This window comes from Peromyscus eremicus, chromosome 2, assembly GCF_949786415.1.
Source record: "Peromyscus eremicus chromosome 2, PerEre_H2_v1, whole genome shotgun sequence".
Lineage (NCBI taxonomy): Eukaryota > Metazoa > Chordata > Mammalia > Rodentia > Cricetidae > Peromyscus > Peromyscus eremicus.
Window position 1 is genome coordinate 7162692 of NC_081417.1, and position 6469 is coordinate 7169160.

Sequence of the window (6469 nt, forward strand, 5' to 3'; positions counted from 1 at the left end):
CCTTGTGTAGACGTTCATCAGTATCATTGTAGTAGAGTATAAACCCTTTCCCATGCCTGATCATAAAACTTCTAATGTTTGCAATATTAAAATGTTTTGCAAATACATACCAATGATACAGACTAAATGATGTCTCCCTCATTGGAAATGTATGATCTTTTTAAGTTTCTATACATATATCTGTATTATATAATCTAAAATATACTAGTATTAAAGTAGGTGAAGAGAAGCAGCTTCCATCTTTTTCTCAAATTAATTCAGCAAAATAAACTACCACACCCAGAATTTTATTACATCATTTGAAAATCACTAGTATGCTCACTGAAAATTTGTTCAGGTGTAAACAAGCTGTTAGGATAATCTGTAAGTGACTTGCTAATGCTGTGAGTTAGACTGTGGTTTTACTCAATTGTTTAGTCACCATGCAGTGTCTATTTTTGTATGTGTAATCACATATACATGACTGTAATACATAAGGTTGAGATGGTATTACATTATACCAGAGACAATGCTATTAAGTGTCAAAAAAAAAAAGTAATAACACTCTTCAATTAGTGGACCTTTTATAGGGGACCAGGCTTTTGTTTTCCTTTTATTTAATTTTTTTTTCTCCTCTCAAGAAACAAATAGGCCGGGTGTGGTAGTGCACGCCTTTAATCCCAGCACTCGGGAGGCAGAGGCTGGCAGATCTCTGTGAGTTGGAGGCCTGCCCGGTCTACAAAGCAAGTTCCAGGAAAGGCACAAACCTACACAGAGAAACCCTGTCTCGGGAAAAAAGAAGAAGAAGAAGAAGAAGAAGAAGAAGAAGAAGAAGAAGAAGAAGAAGAAGAAGAAGAAGAAGAAGAAGAAGAAAAAAGAAACAAATAAACAAGAAAAAGGTTCATTCTTGATCTTCCATAGAAGACCAATATTGCCTCTCTGCTGTAAAAACTTCTCAATAGATATTATAATTTGACATCCTGAATCACAGACTATGGTATTTCAAATATACATAATGTGTAAAGAAACCAAACATTATTTAATCTTATATATTTCAAAGAACTGCACCTTAGTCCAACTTTAGACTGTAGAGTTATCAGAATTTTCAGTCCTGAAAATAATTCTGTGGTTTTATTTTTCTGTAAAATCTTAAAGGGTAAATAATATCTTGGCATGTTCAGAAATACTTGAGACTGGTTTTAAAATATAATTTCTTAAACATCTTATAGCAGACTTTAAGTTTACATTTTCTGTACATATGTTATTATTGAAACTAAATACTGTACATGATGAGCAATCAGAAACTTGTTTTTTAATCTGATAACAAACTAATTTGAAATTTTCATTTTAGTTATGTTTTGAAAGTTAATCTCCTGTGAAAACATTAAAATAGAAATTGTTTTATTTTAAATCATCAAAATATCCAGAATACTGATGAAAAGTATTAAAATGAATTTATGGGTAATAAAGAATGTTTAGAACCATTATACACATAATATAGTTATCACACAGTTGAATATGTTGCAAAAATTATTGTTACTTCTGTATAAGGTCATTTCTGAACTGTTGCTTTTCTTACTGTTTTCCAACTGACAATGACCGTGCTAATAAGCATGGTGCTAACTGATATGGAGATCATAACTAGATAGGATGTTAAGAACTAAGCCATACAGTTAGTCTGGATTTAAAACAATTTCAAACAATCATTTACTACTTTGCTTTCCTTCAAAGAACATAAACTTCAGTTATACACACCAGTAAAGACTTATTTAGGGGTAAGAAATATTCCATTGAATTCATAAGCAATAATGTGGGAAAATGTAATGTTTTAAACAGTTTCAATCAATGTCAAATAAAATTTAATTCCGGCTTTCCTGTAGAAAAAAAAATATTGAACTCAGAACTTCTCCACTAATGACCAAGAAGAGACCACACTGCTGAAGAAAAAAGAAAACCACTGTCTTCCCATGAACTGTTAAGTTGATTAAAACGACAATATCGTGTTTTAGTATAGAAATGCTTATGTTGTTAAGAAGAGAAGAAAAGTCATCTAAAAGCAATACCTCCAGGATAGAGGTTAAATGAGAGATACACCTAAAATCACTAGTCCTATACTCAACACATCTCTAACAAGATATTATACCAATGGCTCTCCATCACTAGTGGCCTATACCTGTGTTCAGTCTGCAGCAGAGTCGGGTTCTACTAATGAGACCCATTCACAACTGTCTGCCCTCAGTACAGTGACTGCCTTAGTTCCCAACAGTGAGACCTACCTTGTAAATTCAGGCTCTTTATCAAGACCTCGGGAACTTCTCTAGAAGCCTGACCATGGTGTTAGCTTCAATGACCAACATTGTTAATGAGTATTGGTCAATGTAGTGTCAACAGTCCTCATCTGTTGAGCACACACCACATATCAGGGACTGTTTCAAAATACTTTACACATTTCCATTTTGAAATCCTTAAAACCATCTTAGACTGTTTTCTGCCAGAGACAGCATAATTTGTAGAGTTTTACTGGGATCATGGTGGTTGAAACTGCAAGTCCAAGAGTATGGCATCAGCATCTAAAGTGGGCCTGTGTACTACATCACCCCATGGCAGAATGTATAAGGGCAAAAGTGCAAATAACAGAGAAGAAGGAGGCTGAGTGTATCTGGCTATCAGGAGCCCACTCCTATGAAACAGCATTCATAGCCTAGTTACCAAAGTTTCTACCTCTTAGTACATAGCAACTAAATTTCAATTTGAATTTCAAGTCATAACACAATCCTACAAAGTAGCTGTTAAGCACCTCTTATATGTCAAAGCACTAGAGTACACTAAAGAAGAATAAACTATGGCCCTGAAGAAGTAATATTCTATAGAAACTAAGATCAACATTAAAAACATATTCATTTTTACAAAACCAAGACAACTCCAGTCAGGTTGAGAGAAAATAGACAATCACATTTTCAGAAAAACAAAACAACAATAATACAAATCCGAGACAGAGATATTAGGATGTCCATTGATGGTAAAATTCCTAGGCAACTGACAGATGTTAAAAATCTGTTAGAAAACAAACTTAAGCCAGACTTCTCAGAATGCCTTATGCACAAAGTTTTGAAATGTATAAGCTCAAACTAAAAAGCAAAGATCTCAAAAAAAATGATGTATGAGTCTCAGCTCTGGCAGTATTGGGCCAGGCAATTCATTGTGTGATATTCTATGCACTACAAGATCTTCGTAAGCATCCTTGGCCTGTACAAAAAGATATACTTCTTCCTTCCCTTCCCTGGGATGGCAGGCCAAAATATTTCCAGACTGAGCTAAATGTCCTCTCAAGGATAAAATTGGACCAATTCATAACTACTGGGGTAAAGCAAAAAGAGTACACAGCAGAACCAGACTCTTAGAAGGAAAAACTTTACAGCTCAGTGTGATAGTACCTGGGAGGGGGAGATAAGGAGGAAGGAGAAGAGGAGGAGGAAGAAGAAGAAGAAAAGGAGGAAGAGGGAAAGAGGGAGATGGAGGAATGAGAGAGGAGAAGGGAAGGAGGAGGAAGGAAGAAGGAAAAAGAAGAGGAGCTGGAAGAAAAGAGTGTAGCTGTTTTTCAAGTGAGGGGGTTCTCAGCACAATAACTCCAATAAACCAATGGTGATGTGGAATCTGTAAACTCAATTAACATATCAAATAGCAGAATAAACGAAAACAACAATCAGTAAAACTAGACCACATATCAAAAAACTATTCAAAAGTGAGAGAAGTGAAGACAGAAAATGCAAAAGGGAAATAAAGCTCTTTCTCATTTGGAGAAGAAAGCCAATGACAAGGGAGAAGAAGGTGGGGGTCAGACTAATGAAAACGCTTTGTGAATCTAAGAAATGGCTAGAGAAAGGAGATTAAGAACTATAAAACAGGGCAGAAATTTTTAAATTAAATTGATTCACATATATATAAGATCCAGTAAGTATATCAGTAACTTTTTTCATTAGAAGAATGAAATAAAGCTGGAGAGACGGTTCAGTAGGTAAAGGCACACAACCCCAAGCCTGACGATCTAAGATCAATTCCCCAGGACCCAAATGGTGGAAGGAGAACCAACTCCCATAAATTGTCCATCCTCTGACCTCCACACATGAGCCATGGTACATACATACATACATACATACATACATACATACATGTGCACACATACATATATACAAAAATAAATTAGAGAATTAAATGAAATATATTAGTTATCTAAATATGTTGTCAGACATTTATTTTCTAATTATTAATTTTATAATGTTGCTTATAAGAAACACATACAAAATGCAAGGATATAGAATAATTAAATGATAAAAATAGAAAAGGAAGTAAACATTAACTGAAAGAAAGCCATGTTAGGCATACTAATAACAAACTCCATTTTAAGGAAAGAAATATCACTCGAGATAGAGTGATATTCCATAATGATAAAATCATCAGTTCATTAGGAAAGTATGAAATTCCCAATGCATGTGGATTCCCAACAAAATTTCTGGGGCTTGAGAGACGACTCAGTGGTTAAAGGTATTTACTGCACTCTAGCAGAGAACCTCTTACAGAGGTCCAGTTCCCAGCACCCAGGTGGCTCACAGCCATCTCTAACTCTACTTCTAGGGGATCCGATGCCCTCTTCTTGCCTTTGTGGACTCTTGTATGCCTGAGGTGCACATAAACTGACAAAGGCAAACAAGTATATGTATAAAGTTGAAAAATGAATAAAATTCTTTAAAAACTTCCAAATATATTAGGCAAAAAATGGAGGAAAATGAGAAGTAAGAAGTCTACTAACATACAACAGACACAAACATCAGTTACCAAAGTTGAACTAAATGGTACATACACCAGACACTTTCTTTGGAGTGTTTGTGAAACATATGCCAGACCACTATGCAAATTTAATATGATTTAAGTCATTCAATTACATTCACTGATCACAGAGTAATTGGACTAGAAACCAACTGCAAACAAAAAATAATTAAATTAATTTAAATGCTTGGAAACTAAGCAATGCACTTCTGTTACCTTGGCAGCACTAAAGCAAATAAATAAAAATAACACTTTCAGTTGAATGCTTTAAAGGATGGCCTGGGGGCTGGGGAGTTCCATGGCAGAACTCATGCTTAGCTTTCAAAAGGTTTTCAGAAACAATGATTTTAAATACACATTTAAGAAAAAAGAAGGTGATGTCTGGCCTATGTTGCCACCAAAGGCCATGCAGATACCCAGGATCTAGGCTGAAACCTGTGGTCATGTTGGTACCCAAGAGCTGTGCCACCACCGGGATCATGCCGATCTAAGTAGCTATTGAGAGCTGCTGGTAGCAAAAGACCATGGGCGTATACAGCAAGTGACAACTAGTGTTTAGAAGGTCAACCTATCAGAACCAAGAGTTCTGTTGGAGGAAATTATCACCAATGTGTTATGGAATTACTGCCTTTTGAATGAATTGGCTGTTTGTTGTTGTAAACTTCTTGTGCAATAACAGCTATGATATCTTCCCACATACTGTGCATTTCCATGTAATGTGTACATGTAATCTTATGCTTACATCTCAATCTTATGGACACACATGATTGTGAATAGTCTAAAAGATGGTGTCTTATTTAACTGTACAATTTTTATGACTAGAAACATACTAAAATATGCTTCATAACTAGGTCTATTGTTCCATGTGGACTGTAGACACTTAGAGGTCTTGTTCTCCATCTTTAGCCACTGACAAGGCAAAATTGGCCAGACCAAGTGTCCTCACAGAACTTTCACAAAGTGGAATTGCAGGTGCGTTTTGTTGGATCAAAACCCTTCAGAGGAATTATAGAGGACTAGAAATGATAGTGCAGGTGTCTGGCCTTGTTATATCTTAGTCCTTCAGGAGATCAATAGCACCTGTGTTGCCCTAAGCTTCCTCCACTAGCATCTCCCCACTCTGATTCAAAAAACAATTAACACTATATATTTATTTCTACACCATATTTTAATGCAAGATTTTAGGCTTAGTAGACTAATTATGCATAGGTCCTGAGATTCAGGGGATTAACAGAAAAAGGCTGTTAACTGACTAACCATGTCTGGATATTATTAATCACGTAAAATAGTACACATATTATTTGCCTTTTCCTTAAATCTCTCATTGGTTTAATTTCTTCCCTTGTAACCCTTGTAGCTATCCCTTTAAGAGATAGCCAGAACTTTTTACAACCTACAGCTGTTGTCAGTCACCAATTACGCTGACCAAGTCTTTGCCAAGTGTGACTCTTACCAGAATACTTGTCCCTGAGTTTACTTTGTAGTTTTTACTAACAAGTTGTTAATGAATGGGGGAGAACGAAGGATGAAGGACTAAGAGGAAGAACTAAGAAAACAATGAGAGAACAGCAGAAGAGACAGATGAGCTAAGTATGAGAACAGAAAAGAAGCTATGTGGATAGAATTGACTTAGAAGAATAAAGTGAATGGCCTAAAGAGCTTGGTG